Raw genomic sequence first — 20,315 nt, 5'->3', positions numbered from 1 at the left:
AGTCAAACTTCATAACCTACACAGTCTTTGAAACTAAATTTGGCAAAGTGCTAACCTGTCCTTCTGCAACACCGTTTTATATTAGATACCTATGTCTCCTTTCTTGATGCCAAAAAAAGCATTAACAAGTCTTGAGTGTTGCATTTTTATTTGTAATTTCACAGATACAGCTGATGCCTCATCTTTTACCCAACTGAAAAATGTCACAATAATTTATTTGCCTTATCAGATATTTGCTTTCAAATAAAATATCAGCTCCTATAACTGGATTGGAATAAGGACTCTGGTGCGGAGCAATACAATCTTTAGGGACTAATGATTTATTATACTCTGTGTTTGCCTATTATTATTCAAACACACAAACTGGACACTTGGCTGACTCTCTACTTCCGTTAACAAAATAACTGAGAGACTGAATTAGACTGAGACTAGAAAAAAATAAAATGTAATGTCAGGCAATGACTGACACCTTAACTGAACAAAGTGTCAGACGGATGGCAAAGGATAAAAATAGCAAGAATAAATGCAACACAGTGCAGACACTGTCTGCCTGTTATACCTTATGTGAGAATGTATGCTAGAAGATAGTACATACAAGCCCCAAGAGAAGCATTTCCATCTAGCACTGGTTAGGCCGATAGCTGTGTATGATTACTGACACAGCTATGTCTGCCTGCAGACACTTTCTCTACCTGTTTCCTCCATTTGTCTCTTTAATCGCCTCTTATATTTTCTCTTGACTCTTAGTTCTCTGGGGCAGGAATTGTTCCTGTTTGTTTCCATGCCCAGTGAAACATCATTTGGGGCCATGAGGAATGCTCGAAGTAGAAACAAGCAGAAGTAAATATAATTCTTGGGAACGCAGTTTCCCTCAAAAGGTTGAATTAAAAGTAAGATATATACATTAAAGGTGTTAATTCCTTTCTCTCTACACAATTTTTGAAAATGTGATTTTGCCACTTCAAAATTTCGTCCCTGTAGGTTCAATGCGAAGTGACAAAAGAGCCTTATCTTAATACACAAATAAAATGAAATTCTTTCCTCCTTGAAATTGTTACAGTCCAATGCAGAAGTCTTTTCTGAAACGCAGAGGACCACCAGTTTAACAGGAAGAAACTTACCAAGCAATCCAATTCTTCCACTTAAACCTTAATCATCCACAGTATCAGTCTCTAAGCCGACAGTTCAAACCCCTTGGCTCACAGTGAGACTCTGGAGCGTAAGAAGAGCTGCTTTCTGTTACTCCCTATCAGCACATCATCCCCTATCTAGCAATGTGTGTATGCTATGAGGAAAGTGTATGGTACCGCAGACATATTGCTGCCACTCCAGAGCTTGAAAAACTTCTCCCACAGGCAATTCTGCACCATCATTCCCTACTTCTCATGCAGACGTGTACTACTCCGCGTAAATGTATACAGGAGACAGCTTCCAGGAAAATGAGCAACGCACAGCACTCTTACTTTGTTGTTTTACGTACATATTATTGGGCCAGATCTTTTTTCTTTTACCTGAAAAGAATTAACCGACAAATGGACTGACATATTGCCCTCTAACAAAGACTAGAGCAGTGCGTCTTTAAGTATACGAAATTCTCTGTCATTCTTAAGGGTAGCTTCTGGGAAAGAAAAGAGGGAGAAGAGAGAAAAAAAGCATAATACTGTTGCTGTAGTGCTAACATAGTTGTCCGAATCCATATGAAGTAAATGCAAAATGTCTACTTCAATCTGTCAATGATTCAAGTGGACTGCACATCTGTATCAATGCCTGTGCCAATAAAGTAACGTCAAGTAGGTCTCATGTTGCATTCAAAGGCAGCTTTTTACTAGGACATAATTATTCAAACATAAGATTACTTTTGCTGTTCTTACAATGGTGGAAAGAGCTGTACTATTTCCGTGGAATTTCAGAAAAGTGCTGATTCGAGAAGGTCACACTTATTTTTAGCACAAATTTCCTTTTCAGCAAATACTCATCTCTGGTTGGGCTCCTGGGAGTGGTGCAAATGTTCTCACTTGCAACTGTGCTGAAACTACTTTCTAATCAAAAATGCTTGTGAACGCAGTGTCTGATGAAGCATGAGTAGCCAGATGGTGACGCCCTGCAAGTACAGACACTGACTTCAAATAAAAGTTTTGCAAACATGGATGGAGAGATCTTCAGTCAATATAGACCACTGCAGTTCAAGCTGGCCTGCATTAAGCCATACTGATTGAGAGAGAACTGGCTCTCAGAACTTCAGTTCTCCCTCTTCAAAACATGATTAGTGCTCCTGCTGAGGGAAGCTACTGGTGACAAGAAGACTGAGTTTTGGTGGCGTTCTTTCATTAGCAAACATGCTAATAAAATACAACCCTCCAAATGCATGTTTTATAATCTATGTCTAACACAATGACTTGCAGCCATTGAGTTGGTGGAGTAGATGAGATTTCTTCCAAGCTTCACAAAAAACCCAACTAATCTGCTTCTTTCATGCTTAAGACCAATGCAAATATAACTTTACGCAAGATACTTCGGTGCTCTGTTTCTTCTTTCTGAAGTTGACAGTTTCAAACATCTATGTAAGACGACTTGTTCTGGTTACTTATGTGTTCCCTCTTTTTTGTTATATTATGATCAGTATAAATAAACCATATGATTTCTTAACCTATATAGAAATCAAAGTTTTGCCTTCCTACATGGAATAAACTTTCCTGTGTACACTACAGCCCAAGGGTGAACCACCTCCATGTAGGATGTTTGGACACTAGTGCAATATAGTTCTATTGCTATTATATTTACTCACTCAAAGACTATGTATAAATATAAATACACATATTCATACACATACACCCTCCCCTCCTGTCCCAGATACTTGACATAGGGGCATTTCATTTCGTAAAAATCATGCTGCTGGCATGAAGGAGTTTCTGAAGTTTAGAAAGTAACAATCATTCCAAACCGAGAAAAGTCTGATTTTTCTGTGCCAAGTGCCCTCCACCATGGCTATCCACAGCTATCTGAGCCAACATGAAGGCACCATAATTAGCTCTACTTTTTGCTGTCTGATATTTTTAGCATTTAGGGAACAACAGTCTGGGCGGAAATGCATATAGAATAGGTGCTTGGCTAAAGAAATGATTACATGGCTGCGGCCATAATACCCTATTAACCATGTTATTGTATTTACAGTTTTAAGTTCCAGAAGGGTTATACAAATCACATTAAACATGCTGAATGGAACAGCTAACTTCCTGGTAAACGCCATAAAACTGTAAGGCCAGATTTAATCTTGAGAACAAATTTAACAGCAACAGCAATGGCAGCATAGACACATCCATAAACAACTTCCTTCCCTACAGTGGCACCGGGGTCCTGGCTTCTCTCCTCAACCACCTGGATCTCGCTGTGTCCCCATACTGCAGTTTGTTTGCCACCAGTTCTTCCAGCGCAGCCAGATTCACCCTCCAGCCCTGCCCTTCCTCCTCCTCCTCCTCCTCGCTGCCCTGCGCTTTCTGGCCGTATAAACCAGTTGCTGGTTCCCTCCTGAGGCTGCTGTACCGGCATCTCCATTCTTCCCCCGTCTTGGCTTGCTCAGTCATTTCTGTGTCAGATCAAGAGGAATAAACGCACAAATTCAGTCGGGCTGGCAGCAGAGAGAAAAGGGTTTTCTTCCATGTTAGAAAACCTCCCACCTCGCTGCTTTGGCCTCACTGTATGTTCAACTAACCCCATTGGAACTCCAAGTAAAATCAAGGTATGTAACCATGTCAGAATTTTCCCATGGCACAGTAAGCCTGCTCAGTAATGGAGAGATCTTGTTATATTCATTTATTACAAACCTTCTTTATACTATGATGGGTTGTCTTCACACACAACAGCTGCACTTCGATCCACAAATTATTAAGCTTAATGTGTGAATTACCAGACAAAATTGAATGGTCTGTGTTATGCATGAAGCGGGACCACAGAATCTAAAGGCCATAAAAACCAGGACTATCTTAAACAAGTTCTTTTGTTTCTACAAACATGTAGAAATGACTTATTCTTCAAAAAGACAGTAAATCTAGCAAGAAGGAACAACATTTAACCAAACAGTGAGGAAACAAAAAACTGAAGCCGTATGAATTTGAACTACTGCATGAGGAAAAATGTACGATGAGAAAAAGTAGCAGCCTCTGTGAAATGACTCTCGAAATACTCAGCAAATAGCACTTCCCATCACAATCAGCTTTTCCTACCCTGGGAAAAACAAAAGAACCACAAAAAAAGCAGAGAAGAAACTGATTTGAGTTGCATAACAGAGGTAACGAAAATATTTTAGACTCCGCTGCAGTAAGAGATTTAAAGGCATGCAAGTGAATCAGAAACCCAAATCCTACTTCAGTGTCTCATTGAAAGAGACTTCCAGAGCAAGATCTATCTACCCATGTATAAAAAGCACATACTGATCTACACAACACATGCTTTGCCACAGAGCCCAGAAATCCGCCGGACGGCCTGACTGCTGTTCCCTGCCGTGGTACAGATTTGCCATGCGATGCTGGCGAGCATCCTTCATCTCCTTTGGCTATGCCTTCGGAAACCCCTGAGTAGAAGACACCGTTACTGCTATTTACCCCTTTAAATTCACAGTTCCTAGAAAGTGAAAGACAAGAGTTCTGTGCAAGTCGGAGAAAGGAATTAGGAATAATGCATCAGCACTTACAAAAAAGAAAGGAATACAACCTGCAGGCTGCAGCTTCCAGGAAAGGAGGAAAGTCAGGCCGGCACAGCAGAGCTGTTTGGGAGAACAACCTTTGTCTACGCCTGTTTGGGTGGTGGAGCTGCTGCTCGGCCACCTCGTGCGGCTGCACCTGGCAGCAGGAGGGACGATGCAAAATGCCCAGGCTGAGCGGTGCCAAGGGCCTCAGACAGATGTGAGGGAACAGAAGCTCAGCGGGTGCTGGGGGAGCTCAAGAGAGAGGAGACACAAGTGGCTACCAGCAAGACACAGCACGGAGTGCCAGACGTGACAACTGAATTGGCACACGCCAGGACAGTGCCCAGGATGCCCAGCTCTTCTGCTTGTGTTGTCCTTTCTCTGATGATTGATGCTCAGTCACCTGAATGGTGGTGCAGGTGGCCACAGAGACTCAATGCCAACTCTATGCCTATCACCACTACCAACCTCCGGTATCTTTTTGTGGCTGATGGTGCAGCCACCATCTATCTTTCCTCTCCTGTCCTGCTCCTGTTGTCTCTACAGCTGGCCATTCATTTCATGTAGCCAAAAAAGCACTCTAGCACTCCAGGTAGCTGGCCCTTATGACAGGGAGGCTGCATTGGGATACTCACCTGCACTCCTTCAGATCATGTGGTGGCAAGAGGTCCCTCCTGAATGCTGGTGGGGAGAAAGAGGCAGTGCCCAGGGGAAGCCTCCCACTCTCCAGCATCCCTGTTGACCCTATATTATGTGTATGAAACACACTCCCTCTCATCTTTTTTGTATCAGCGAGTTCTCCCTGACCATAAGAGAAATGCATGGGTGCCCTCTGGTATACACACTTTACTACCATTTTAATTGGATTCAGTACTGCTTACTCACTGCCCAGCTGCTGTAGGCTGCATGCCAGATGTGACGATTAGGCCCAAGGGAAAGACACCAATGAGAGCAATTTTGCCTCATATAGTAAGCAACAGCATCCACCTTCATTAAAAAGAACAATACAAATTTCACTGCTAGTTAGATGAAGCACAGATACAGGGACCATACGGATCTTCCCACTAAGACTTGCAAAAACGCACATCTAAAATAAAATTTTGGCCAAAATAAAAACTACTTTTCAAGCAAGTTTCAGGGATACTTGCTTATTTTGTCCAGGTTTGTGCAAACGTGAGCACTTACCGGCTTTTCTCTCTCCTCGTTTGCAATTTCACAAGGCTGTAAATCACGCGCAATAATGTCAGCTATGATACGTAACATCACTACCTCCTGCTTCAGTAAGCGATAAGCTGAAAAGATCTGGACAACCCCCAGGCAGCACTGATGAGCCTCGGCCTGCCGAATGGTAGTAGCAGGTGTCAAATCAGTAGGCAAAACTCAGCATGCTTAATGCTGGCAACCTGTCTTGTCAAGATCAACACTACTGCTCGATTCAGTGCAGTGCAAAAAGAAAACGTAAAGAACAAATGGAGGTCTAAATAGGAGAAACCTTCTGCTGACCCGAGTGAGACATCCCTGATGACTGCAGTGTTAATAGGATGCTGCTGTTCAGAGAGGGAACAGTCAGATGGAAGATGAACATCTCCCAGATGGAATTAGAAGCATCTCAGGCCTATCGATTTTGGTTGTAACCTTTACTGTAAATAGTCCATGGGGGCCTCATCAGCCACCTGTTCAGTGATATTTGCATTGAAATATAGAGCCAACGCAAATGAGAAAATGGCCACAGTTCCTTGCTAAAGCATCTGCTCTGTTCCATCCCTCTGTCTATGCATTACCAGCAGCAGCAAAAGTGCAGGTTTTAGAGGAAGAGGTAACGCAGGGGCACTAGCTCTCTCACATGGCACCAGAAACAATGAACGCTCCATTTGTCACGATGTTGATGGTGGCGGCAGTGGTATTATATCATGCAATATTTCACTTTCTAATAATTGCTCAGTTTTATACTGAAATCAGGCTTGCCAAAACTGGGAGGAAAGCCATCTGTGCCTGGAGAATGACTGCCAGAAACATTTGCAATTTTATTTTGGGGTTATAGACCTGCAGAATGGAACAAAGGCAATGTCTAAATAACCCCTTTCACTCACCACTCTCAACCACAGAGAGCAACAGACCTAACTCTGGAACAGCTTGGTTGGTCATTACAAAGATGTCTTTATTATTTTTAAAAGCCTCACTCATTGAAGAGATAAAAATAGTTCTATTGATTATTTGAGGGACTTCAGCAAACCTCTGTCAAGATTTTGGATTGATTTAAGAACTAAATGTAGCAATCTCTGCCTTTTGACAGGGGAGAACGCCATCTCTAATATATACTTAGCTGTTTCATCTCAGAATGCTTAATAGAAAACAGATACACTACCAGCAACGCCATTACTCTCCCCAGCCCCCACTTTGCCTGGGAAATATCAGTGCCAGTCAACTGACCTTCTATTCTCTCATCTGATGGATGGAATAAAAATTACATAGCTGCAGGTGACCCAAAGCTGTAACGGGAAAGAAATGTGGTCTCCCTTTGTCTTCCTCCCCTTTTAGACAGCAAAGGTGAAACACAATGCCCGATACGTTTTCACGGCAATACTGACAACTGTCACTGATTAAAAGTTTGACACCGCTCTGCAGACATTTTCTCAGCTGCCACATGCCTGCTGTAAACATTAACATTGGGATCGGGCAGTAATCCTAAAACAATCCCTACAGCTCAGCCAACTCTTCAGGTCACATTCCCTCAGATACTTAGCATGTGCTTCCTTTCACTGCTGGTACATACTTAAATGGATTGTAGTCCCTCTTCACCCTCTAACCAGGAAGAAAAACTTAATTTCCAGTCCTCTTACATCTGCAAAACAGATCAGATAAATATGCAAGGGCATAGGTTAACTTTGAAGAATAAGTTAGGATCCCATAGAACATACTACTGTGTTTGAAGCTCAATGTAATCACAAACAATTCTCCTTTACTTTTTGTTGATGCAAGAAACGTTCATGCATTTAATGCATGAGCCCTGGCTGTATTCTTCAGGAAATTTGTCCCATTTATCTCAAATGAAACTGTCAATTTTTAAGGTCATAAAACAGTAGAAAAATACATATCCTCACATTTAAGTCAGCTGTTAAGTAATCAGAGAACAATGGTTAGCTTTTGTGCAATTTAGCCAGTTCTGGCCCTAAATCCATTTATGCAGAAACTGACCCATTAACCTCATTTCATTCACCTGAGTGAAACAGCAAGTTTTTTCAGAGTATTTTTTCAAAAGTCACCAATCAACTTGGGCATGATGTGGTTTGGTACAACACCAAACTACACCCCCTACCCTCAAAATGCGAATGAAATCTACCGTAACGCTGCAAACGCTAAGAACAGATGTTACCATTAACGTACCAACTACTCCAGCTGTGGACACCATACTACCCAAAAGTGCTTTACCCCAACAGTCACCTCCAGGGAGGCCACCACTTGCTCCACACTGCAATACTATAGTCACAGCAGCAGGAAAACTCAGGCTAAATGTCAGCGTCATATTCTGGGGAAGGCTGCTCAGCACGAGGACATGCAGACACACTGTGGTCAGGCAAGCTGATCCTTACAGGTGGAAACAAAGATAAGGCTTTTCCCTCTGGAAATCAGGCAAACTCATCAGGATAAGTTATATTTGTCCCTGACAGGTAAATAAATGCAGGTAAGCAAAGAGTCATCAATATGTATTTATAATTTCAGCCCCTAATTTGTTTATGAAATCAGATTTCTCAAGTTTCTCTGCACCTTGTAGAAGAGCATGAAATAGATTACCGCAGAAGTGAAAAATGTCCACAAAACAAATGTAAGCCCTGAGGGAAATTTTAAAGATGCCTGTGGATAAGAACGAGCAGGTAGGGGAAAAAACCCGCAGAAGATTCTGAGTGCTAAGAAAACAATAAAATTGACTGGGAACATTGTCTCTCAGCACTACCTCTGATATCTCTCTCCCTCAGACGTCCACCCATTCACATGTGCCCATACATTCATAGATGTTCACCCAAATTTAAAAGGCTCAGACATCACAGGAAATGTTTTTTACGAAAACGTTAGAGAAATTTCATAGATCTCTCTCTATCTTTCATGATTACTCTTTGTTGCCCAATACTTCTTGCTGATATTTTTGGAAACCTTAAAGGAGTGGAATAAATCTGACTCTGAGACAGAAAATCTATGTAGTTTGCTTTTCCTCTGAGATGAGTGTGATGCTTGCAATAATCCAGTTCCTGCAGTTTGCTAGTAATTGCTAGCTGCAAGTGTCAGACTCAGAGCCATGCTCTGCCTAGATTCATGCCCAAGAAATTCCCAAATTTTACATCACAGATAATCCAAACAGCTTTGTGGACAAGTTAATACAAGAAAGCACCCTATTCTAAAGAATGCATTTTGAGTAAAGGGATCACCTCAATATGCCAACATGACACATTTTTCACTCTTCTCTTCATTCCACTACTTCAGGGTTATGAAGAAAACAGAAGGCAAAGCAAGAAGCCAACAGATACATAAGAAAAATCCTACTTCAGGATACTGCTGAGACAAATGATACCGTCTGTTAACCTGGACATAAGGTTAATTACTGTAATTCTATTTTTTTAAGGGAAAATGCTATATGCAGATATCATCAATTAACCTCTGAACATAAAAGTCACAATTCCTGTAATTAATAGGACAGTGCAAGATCACTCTGAACAGTGGAGGTCTGTTTTTGAGAGGAAACAGGAACTATCTGATGTGATTTCAAGGGTAAAGTTAAAATTGAGGTGATGTGGGTCAGAAAAATTAAAAAAAAAACCCCTACGGTTAGACAGAGATAAGCCACATAAATACACTGCTCTCTTCTCCTGACATGCATTCACCCACATACTGAAGAATACAAGCATCCTTACACATTTGTTCACACCTGTTTCTTAGCACAGCGTGAGGGAATTAGAACAGCACAGAAAAGGAAGTCAAAGCAGCATTGACAAAATGCCTGCAGTACAAGTTACAAAAGCAATAGCTCTGTTATTATGTGCTTTACTTCTCTGGAAAAGCTGTGGAGAAAAAGGTTCAGTGTAGCAAGAAGAGAACAAGCCCACTGAGTATGACTGCCTGAATGGGGCATGATGGATGACCTTCCTTGCGGATAGGAAAAGCCTCTAATCTGTTCCCCGGCTCACTGGCAGAGCAAGGCAAAGTCATTCTCTTCTTCTGCAGGGAATATCCCCTGCCTTTTCAATACCATGAGCAGGGTTTTTGCGAAGGACAACCCAGAGGAGACAGCAGCCTGTTTCCAGGCCTTGCGCTAGGGCAGGCTCAGCTATGCAACCCGAAGCCCCACAGCGAGACAAAGACCTTTCTATATTGCTCACACTTCCTATGGCTATTTTGGGAATGACCGGCTGCCTTCAGGTTCCAACTGCAAATAATGAGATACACGGGAAGAGAAGTCATTTTTATGGCAACAGCACACAGCTAATGACTGATGCTGAAAACATCATTATGAATATTCCAGCTAATTTTGTGGAGTTTAAAAAAACCCTACACTATGCAACAGACAGAACGCAGGCATCATCCCAGTGATTAAATAACATCCACCAGGATGGGAAGACTCTTGCTCTGGCGTTCACTGAAGAAAGTTTGGCTCTAACCAAAATAATAAGGCTTTCTCAGACAACCACACCATCTATTCCCAAATCTTTTCCTCTTCTGCCCCAGCCTCTGCAACTTAATTCCTTAAAGGTGGGAGATGCAGGAAAAGCAATGGTTCATTAGCCAAGTGCATCTATGTGAATTCAACAAGATTGCTCGATAAGTAGGCACACACAGTTATGGGTTTTTAACAAGACTGCCAGGTGGTTTTGAAACCAAATGAATCCTTCCTAGCTTGCCTGACAGAACAGAAATTTCTGTGCAGGAACAGGGAAGAAGACAGAGTAGCTGGCAAACTGCTGCTGTTATTTCTTACTCTGCAGTTCTGCTGCTTATATGATTTATATCAAATGCTGCAGAGTTTCCTCTAACTTTGGGTTGGCCTCAATAACGTGGACATTCAGCTGATCAGCTGCCAAGAGCTGATCTACAGCCAAGATTCAAATTCCTGCCAGCAGATAGAAGAGAAAAAAAAAAGCACAAAAAACATTAGACCAGAAAAATCAAATTACTTTTCAATGAGGCTGAAGGCTGTATGCACAGACCATGCTGAACTCACTAAAAAAGCTTGAAGGGATCCAGGTTGCCATCAAGGTGTGACATTCACAACTGGACTCCAATCTGGCAGCCCCATGTCAAGCCTTGCCTACGTGTATGAATGATGTCTCACAGATTATGCTCCCTTGCACCGCAGAGCAGTGACTCTCCAGCCTGCAGCAGAGTCACACTGTTAGCAGTTACAACTAAAGGGCATCGCTTTGTTTTTATTTATGCCAGTGGAAATGCTGACACTGACATCTGCTATTGTGGACTACTGATTCCCACCAGACTTCAGAAAGAACTATAGCTGCTCTACAGCTCATACCATCTGCATCAGCTCAAGAGTGGTGTTGCTCTACCTATTTATAAGCCTTCCACTTACAAAGCACTGCGTACATTTAATACTTAAATCCTCATAAAAGTACACATACTTACAGAAAGACTCAGTTAAAATCTACCAACTTATATGGCTTTTGGGCAAAGTCTCCTATCTAATGTGAGGAAATAGAAATACCGGATCCAAACTTCTGTGAAATTTGAGGTTACACTTAATCTTTGAAAATAATAAATTCTCCTTTTGGTTTGAGTTCTTGGTTTCTTAGAGTAAGCAAATTAGATGGTCTTGGTCATATTTAGCACTGTATTCCTTCTTGTTAAAATTTGCCTATGAGAAATTCAAAACAGAATCTCATCGGTATTATTCTTCTGTGGTAAACAACACTACCTCAAGTAAGAAACTATCGGCATGTGCATGCCCCCATATTCAATCTCTGCTCGTGAAAAAGTCTTTTTTTGCAGTGTCTGTGGCTGTATGCATTGATAATTTCTGGTATCCTGAACAACAGGAGCAATACCACCTACAAAATGGTGTGTGATGGCTCAGTGAAAAAGCTTTTTGGAAGAGACCTCTCTCAATGACTTGCAGCAACAAAGACATCTAAGGTACATCCCTTCAGACATTTCCCCTCTTCTAGTGGAAGAATGTAACTTTGAAAGAAAGCACTTAACCTACAAAATCTTTTCTTGAAGCTCAGAGGGACCCTGTCACCTGACACCTACTTTGCCTCAGAACTGTCAGCAACAGATTTTCCTAGACACCAGCCACAGAGGCACTTCCGTGGGACAAACAGCCCAGAGCTTCTCGATGTTCTCACAAAACGCCCAGAAAGGAGCTTACCGCACATGGTGTCAGAAACATGTCCAGTCACAGAACAAATGCCATTCTTAGAAGATGTTGAAGAACAAATTTTTATTATTATTATTATTGTTAATAATAACAACAACAACAACAAAGACTACGTTCTCACATATTTTAAAAAATGGGAAAAAGATGGAAATTCACTGATAATTTACGATTACCTAATTGAATACCAGTGCCTACCACAACTTCACTCCTTAATTTTTTTCCCTCAGCAAATAACCATCCTTTATTTCCTCAGTGTCCTGAAAGTATTACTTACTGCCCCAGACAGGACAAAACGACCTGTGCATGGTCTGCCAGGAGAAGCATCTAGACAAGAGGGGCAACACGAACCTCTGATGAGCAAGACGAAGTTGCAAACTGGCAACACTCTACAATAAAGTGCTTTTATAAAGAATGGATTTGGTCTGTGAGGCTGAGAATGCTGGCCTGCTGAGGCTGTGAGAAACGTTTGTATGCTCGCTGTCTCAATCCTGGGGAGCTCCCCACAATCCTACCCCTTCCCAGCACTTACATTCAGGGACTCTCCCTCGTAAAAGGACTTGGCTTTCCTCACGCAAGAACAGATTTGGCTTTCCTTACAGCAGAACAGATTACTCCCCTTACTCACACACACCCTTACGTTCCCCAAAAGCTGAAAACATTATTTCTGCTGCAAGCTCATGGGGACAGATGGTATATTCCCTCCTTTTTTGGACAGCTTTAAGAAGATTGCTAGTGCTCCACATAAATAAAAAAACAGCTCTTGATGATCCAAGGGTGACTAAACTTGGAATACACCTCTTATGTACATTTTAATAAAGCTGACTTGGAGCATTATTTCTCCTAGCTGAACGCTGGTAAGCTCTGAAGGCAAGTGTTATACAGAGAAACCGTGATAGAACAATGAAGAAGACGGAGCGGAAGCTGCTTCCCCCTGGGGCTCACCAGACACGTTCCTTCTTTTTCTGTCATGGAGACGGATCAACTTCCATGGTCTTTCTCAACTGACAGAGCTAGGCACCCTCTTTTTCCTCAGCCCACCAAATGAAAATAAGCGTTTCCCTCCGCCAGGAATGAAGCGGGTCACCCCTGCTGTGCGTTCCCCAGGGGCAGGACACAGTCATCCAGAAGAATTTTTCCTGACTGGAAATGCAAATGAGGATGAGAATCTTTTTATAACAACTTCCACTTCAGCCTCTTCTCTTGCTGTGTACGCTTAGCAATGTGCAAGAGCAAACGCACTAGGACAAAAGTGCTAAGCCACACATCCTCCACATGGCCCTTCTGCCTAGATCTCTCTCAGGTAGGATTAATTGTACTGCATGAACCAACGCACATGAACTCTATAGAAACTTTCACTTCCAATATGCCACTTTTAAGGTATTTCTGATGTAAATGCAGTCAAAAGGTATGCTCTCTTTTATGACAGGCCTGAAATAAAGCAGTTCTAATTAGCAAAACCAAATGCAACTTCAGAGGCAACACGGTTTTCAATGTAAGGATAAGAAACCTCTCCTTTGAACTTACTCAGCAACAGGCACTTTTCCACATTTCCTCCTTCTTATACCCTTTTCTCTTTGACTCTGCAAAGCAATACAATAGATGAGTGGATGATTTTCTACAATACAATTTGATTACTGATTACTGCTTTGTCACAAAGCAACTGCACATCATCGACAGCCAAACAATGTCCTGCATCAGCTGAACAAAGTAGTGCACTAAGCAGTCCGGTCCATGCTATCACTTCTATTGCTGGCTGGACCCAGCTATAACCTAGAAGACTGTAACTTAGTTTCTGTCTGCCACTGGTGAGGTTATAAAGTTTGGGCTACAACCCCTATAGCAAAATACTGCTTGAGCTTAAAGTAGCACTGCCAACAGAAAGAAAAAAAAAAATAGGTATCTTCACTGGCAGAAGATGCTATTGCACTGGAGCACTTTTCGGTTATTTTTCCTGAAGTTGGGTTTTACCACAAGAATGCTAGATGCTGTCCAATTTTTAAGAAAAAAAGGCCTTGTCCTGAAAAGCTTACAGTCCACATGGACAACACATACATATGTGGATAAAGGTGCTTTTTTCAGTTTTCAGAGGTACGAGAAAAACTGTTCCCATCTGCAGTTCTTGATTCAAACACACATCTTCTTTAGCCATGTTCTTTTCCTATGCAAAAATTTTAGTTACCAATCTGTAAAAATATTGACAGCATTTCTATAGCATAACGGCCTCCATAACTGACTTCCAGCATCCCAAACTGGTCAGATCAATGTTTTGGGCTCAAACAAAAGCATTCAATTGCTGACTTTGGTCCAGCATCAAGTCCTTAAAAACCAAAGCATTCACACATGCACAGACATGGGATGCATTCACCAAGACAGATGGGTTACTGCTTGCAGTTTCTGTTTCGGAAGGGACACGGCTCCAGAACACAGTTTTGCAGTTCAAGGAGCACAAACATGATGATTCATCTCACTGGAAATATTCAACTCATAGTCATGCATTTGTTTAGTTTTTCCATCATTACCAACTGATCAGTCAGACCTACATTTTTTTCTAGAGATACTTACAAAAGTTATCCAAATAACAAAAGGGCTGTTATCAAAACTCTTTCTTAAACAGCAGACTTCAGAAACACTGATGTTTGAAAGACCCTGAGCAAGGTCTGGGAGCAGACTGCAGAATTCACCACTCAGTCTTGGTTCGGTAACAAGAGAAATGATGCCCCAATTTTTTTCAGTTGTCTTATGAAAGTCTTCCTCCATTCTGCCTAATCAATCAGGTTAAATTACATTTAATTATTAGACACGAACAGCTGGGCTTAACCAGAATAATCTAATCATCACGACAAATTCACACTTTAAAGCAAACCTCAGTCACAGTATCTTGGACAAACTGAAAGTTTAATATGCAAACAGTTACCAGATGATAAAACTAAAAGAATATGGTTTCACTCAACAGTCATTAAGTTTCAATTCTAGCAGTAATGGAAAGGAAGATATTAAATATTACCTTTGTTCTGGAAGGATAGCAGGAAAGAAAGAAGGAAAGAGAGAAGGAGAAAAAAAGAAAGAGAGAGAAAGAAAGGCAGACAAAAAATTAATTACTGAAGGAAGACAGTGTCATGAACACCGGGGACAAAACAGAAGAACAAGAACAGCATCTCAGCACATTACAGCTTTCTGTTAAAGCCACAGCCAGATCTGGTACAAAATAAACAGCAGCAGGAATTCCCTTGGGACTCCAGTGTTGTGTGAAGCTACACACAAAATACTCCACTGATGTCTCTTGGGGACCAGAGGAGGCTGAAGGTCTGTTTTAGCTAACCATTCTAATTCTCCCATCACCCTCTCCCAAACCAACACCTTCCACTTCAACCATGGCAGCAGCTAAAAGCCTAACTATACACTGTTTGGAAGATCTTGCACTTAATAAAGCTCTGTAAGTTTGATTTCTAAGTAGAGGTTACTAAAAATAAACATTATAAAGCTTACTAGTCTGTATGTTTGGTATCCAAAAGCAATGAAGGCTCCTGAGAGACTAGCAGGTACCTCTGAAAAAAGGAATAAACACTACATCTCAGTCTTGCATTGCTTACCATTTACTCCTCCCCCTCCCCTTATTTTGCTGACAGCAAGATGGACAATACATGAAAATTTGATTCTTGGTAAGCCGAGTCATGCAAATTAGCTTAATGAAATAGATGACTTTGTGTATGTCCCTTTGATACCGATTAAGCTCAAGTATCCACTCAGCTAATGACTAAAGCAATACCATGAGAGCTCTTGTGGAGGTGTCATAGCTATACTCACCCTTTCTTTTTTTCTTTTTTCCAGACAGCCCTTTGCCCAGCACTTATCTGAGATCGCCCTGGCCAGGAAAACAGGCCAACTTCCAAACAGCAGAAAGAAGCAGTTAACAGCTTAAGACACGACTGACGTAACATAAAAATATGCAGCTACTTTGCACAGCTTGTGCCTCAACATATAAAGGAGATATGCCTTTGTGCCCTCAGTTTTCAAAGCAGATTACCAGTGCACTGCAAGGGGCTGCTTTGACTCTGTAATTATAGCCATCTTAATAATGATCTGTTCGATGGCTGCCTACTGCTGGTGCCCAGACAGTTTAATCACTATGCATTCGGATGTAGAGAACTAGCTATCCTTCCTGTCATTTAAAACATGGGACATGTTGTGTGAAGGCGGTGTAAATGAGCTTCCCCTCAACTAGCTGGCTAATATACTTTCATCATTTAAAGCCTAAATTATAAAACAGACCAGTAGAAGTGATAACGCATTGCTGCTCGTTACAAAAAGATGTTTCACCTCAGCTGCACTAGACGAACAGTCATTCCTTACCAAGCCTATACATATATTATTTATTGAGCACCAGCTGTGTGCTTGGCACTGTACAGACACAGAGAGATGCACTCCCTACTCCTGGGAAGTGTTTATACTCTAAAGTAGTGGAGTTCGTCATTCATTCCGCATGTAGAAATCCTATTGACTTCACTATGGGGAGCAGTTGCAGAAGAAGGTATTAAGGCATTTGTACAAGCCAGTATAGTACCAAGTGGTGGGTACAGTGAGAGATTAAATTCAAGCAGTGCTCCTACATGGACTATGTTTTAGGCCTTGTGGAAACTACTGTGAAAGCCAACACAGAAGGGTTATGAATATACCTGAGCATATGTGAAGATGCAGAGAGATGAGGCAGCACTACAACCTCCAACAACCCTTTGTGCTGATGCTGGCTGCATCTCCCCACATCCCGCTACTACACGGCTGCTGTCTTCATCTGTTCTCGTACTATGATGCTTTCAAGGCGATACTGATCTAGTAACATCCATCGATGGAAAACCAAAATGTCCAATGTCCTCCAGTGCCAGTGATTTATTAGGACTCCTAGGTAAACAAAAGGAGTGGGCCTAATGTGAGAAGGAGGCATGAATCACCACCACAGCCTCCAAAATGTATCTTATACTAGGGATGAAATCCTACTCTCGGATTCCTACAAAGATTTCCCACACTAAAGAACAGAAGTGGCTGAAGGTACAGTTATATTTACACAGGGCAGATGGAAGAACCTGGAAAAGAAGTGGGGAAGAGCAAGGCTAAAGTGGGGAAAAGAAGGAGCAGACCTGATTACAGGCGCTGGGAAGCAGAGAACAAAGACTGAAAACTGAGAAGCTGGAGGTTCAGACGGGTGAAGCAGACTAGAGAGGGAGAGCTGTCATGGCATCTGGGCATGGAGGGAGAGAAACGATTGGTGAGTGGGAGACGGAGCAAAAAATACAAAGATAAAAGGACATTTCAAAATGAATAGCTATAAAAAGACTGTGAGGCAGAAGGACAGATGCAGATATGTGTAAAAGCATCTTAAAAGTGAAGGAACGCAATTATGGGCAAAGGGACAAGAAAGGGAAAAGATTCAGGGGAGATTCATAAGAAAATGGAAATAAGAATAGGACATCAGCTGGATGGAAGGAATTGAAAGAGTAAGGAAACATCATTAAAGCTATCATTGTGTATCACACTGATTTTCGTTTGGAGTCTGTGCTTGGAAATTGGCTCTCATGGATGTGTGTTATTTTTTTCCTTTAGTAACTCATCAACTTTTTAATCTTACAGAAATAATTCAAGGAGAGGGAAGGACACAAGGAAATCTTCTGTATGTCAACTGATGCCATGTATTAAAGGAGGAAAAGATGCTACCCTCCCAGCAGCTGGTTCACAGGAAGACTACAGGTCCCAATGCTATGGCTACATCCAAATGCAGCTTAACAGTTTATGTCCCATGGGTCACTACTTCTGCCAGCACCTCTCTGTCACAAGCCATCTAACTGTCAGTAAACACTGTGGTTGTCTGAGAGATGCGATTTAATCATAAATGAAAGGGAAGGTCACTTTTAGATCATGAGTGGGAAGGCAGGTGGTCCACCAAACAACAACATCACTCTTGTGAGATCCAAAGTAGAAAAACCTGGAGACTTACTGATCCAAAGGAATTTTGCCTGTGCATGAGAATTGTCCTTATGTTTCAGAGATGAAGGATTTGGAGTCTGGGCCCAGCTCCCTGTGTGTATCCATGTGTGGCTTGATTTATACAGTCACTGTGTCTGTTGCCTGCCTGCAGCACAGGGACTTGTTATAAAAGCACAGGAAAACGTCCTCCTGCAGAGCACCATCGTACACCTCAGTCAGCGGATGCATCAGAGAGGACTGACAAATGGCCCACAAGGAGGGGAAAAGACCTCTAAGCCTCAAGGTGGAATGGAAGAAGAGCAAGATGGGAAGGACAGGACTGGGGGAGAAGCACTGTCAGAGGGAAGCAAACCTGCAAGAAATAAGAGGGGGCAAGGATATTATACAGAAAGCCCGACACAACATGTAGCTAACTTGTCTCATGGGAGTTGGGTAGATAAATCTAAATGGAATAGACCTCTATTTTCATACAGCTGCAAAGATAAACACCCTTCCCATGAAACCATCATAAATCCCTCATCTTCAGGGTTGGTTTAAAAATCGTAACTCAGCTGTTGCAATTTGTATCGGACTGGAATTTGGCAGTCCCAGACATCAAATCAATTCCACATGAGAAAGGGATCTACAATGCTCCATTTTACAGCCTGAAATTGTACTTTCAAGGGTTTTAAATGTTTGCTACACCACTTCGAAGTGAAAGAAAGACTAGGCTAATTTTTAAAACGAGGGATCAGTTCAGCTCTCAGTCAGTGAAAAGATTCCCACTGGATTTAAAGGATCCAGTCAGAAATAAAGATGACATACCTTCAGCATTCTTCCTCTCAAAAACAACTAAAAAAATAACAAACAAATCACAAATATTTGAGATATTTATATTAATATTTATTATATTATATTTATATATCTATATAAATATATATATTTATTAATATAAATATTTAAGTGCTGAGCACATACAATAGATACTTGACATTGGTATATCACTTACCAGCCATCCATGCTGTTATCCAACACATTGCTGATCCTTGCATACACTCACTGATTTCCATGCATTTTTCCATGCATGTTTTTTTCTAATACTGTCATATTTTAATAGGGTTATATTTCCCATGCAAGGTGCACAAGGTTAGTAACCCATATGGCAAAGATCAGGAGTTTTGTACTGCTATACTTTCCAACTGTTAAAAATACACAAAGTGTGGGTCTTGATCCTGAAAAAACGCAGGCAGACGAAACTGCCATTTAATTTAATAAAGCAAATGGGAGGGTAGCCAGCAGGTCAGGACTTAGGAAATTCATATTCTGCACTAGCTAGTCTGCTAGTTTATGTTATACGATGTGTTGGGCACTGTGAAATGCAATATACTAAAACCAGCCTCACACAACCCTACAGCAGGAACGTTCTGTTTATTTATATGGAAACGTTACTACTAACGAAACACTAGAGAAGCCCGGTTGTTAGGAATTTGTGTTCTGATGCTGATGTCTTTAAAAGGACAAAGTTCTCCACATGCCCTTCGCCCCTCTGAAGCCACATGCTTTCACCTGCTTGCACGGTGTTTCAGGAGGGACCATGCAAAACCACTGTCATGCAGTCCGGGCTAAGCCAATTCAAAAACTCACAAGTTACTGGGAGCTGGCAAATGCGTATACACAGACAGTATGATCACACAAGCCTTTTTTTCTTTAGGATGCCAGGCTAAAAATATAGCCATTTGCATTAATTGGTCAGAAGAATTTCAGTCCTGAACTACAGTGGGAATTGTATCCCCAGTTTCACAGAGCCAAATTTAGCCCTGGAGGCTGAATGAGCCTGAGCTTATCTCTGACCTCTCTCTCTTCTGTGGGTTTCAGACACTTCCTTCACCCTGTCTTCACACAGTTGTTTGTTCTTAATTGGAAACAGTTGAATTTCCTGTTAACTGGTAAGCAAACAAAGCACCCTCTCCACCAGCACTGGGATCCCTGCTTGGCTGACTTTAAATAGATGAGGCTGACCAGATACTGACCATCAGTTCAGCAAAGAAAGGGCCGTTGTGCAAGAAAACTGCATGCCCCCACTAAGGACACAGCCAGCTCAGCGCTGCCATCACCCATCACAGCCCCACTGTCAGCTTTGGAGAAGTGGGTTTGGAAGACAAGAAACATGGACCTTCATCAGGTCGGGAAGACATCATTGTCAAAAACCCCAAAACAGATGCTGGCAGGCAGAAAAAAATTTCTTACTAAATAAGTAAGAATAATAACAAGGATTTTGGAATGGGAAAGGCATGGGGGGAGAAA

At 41.7% G+C, this 20,315-nt stretch overlaps 1 protein-coding gene across 6 annotated transcripts in view; it reads right to left on the bottom strand.

The window, feature by feature from the left end:
• The window catches only part of SEMA6A (semaphorin 6A), a 116,396-nt gene that overhangs the window by 65,393 nt on the left and 30,688 nt on the right, over positions 1-20,315 (bottom strand). The gene's annotated exons all lie outside the window — the stretch shown is intronic.

The sequence above is a fragment of the Caloenas nicobarica genome, chromosome Z (genome assembly GCF_036013445.1).
Source record: "Caloenas nicobarica isolate bCalNic1 chromosome Z, bCalNic1.hap1, whole genome shotgun sequence".
Classification (NCBI taxonomy): domain Eukaryota; kingdom Metazoa; phylum Chordata; class Aves; order Columbiformes; family Columbidae; genus Caloenas; species Caloenas nicobarica.
This window is presented reverse-complemented; position numbering and strand designations above follow the sequence as displayed.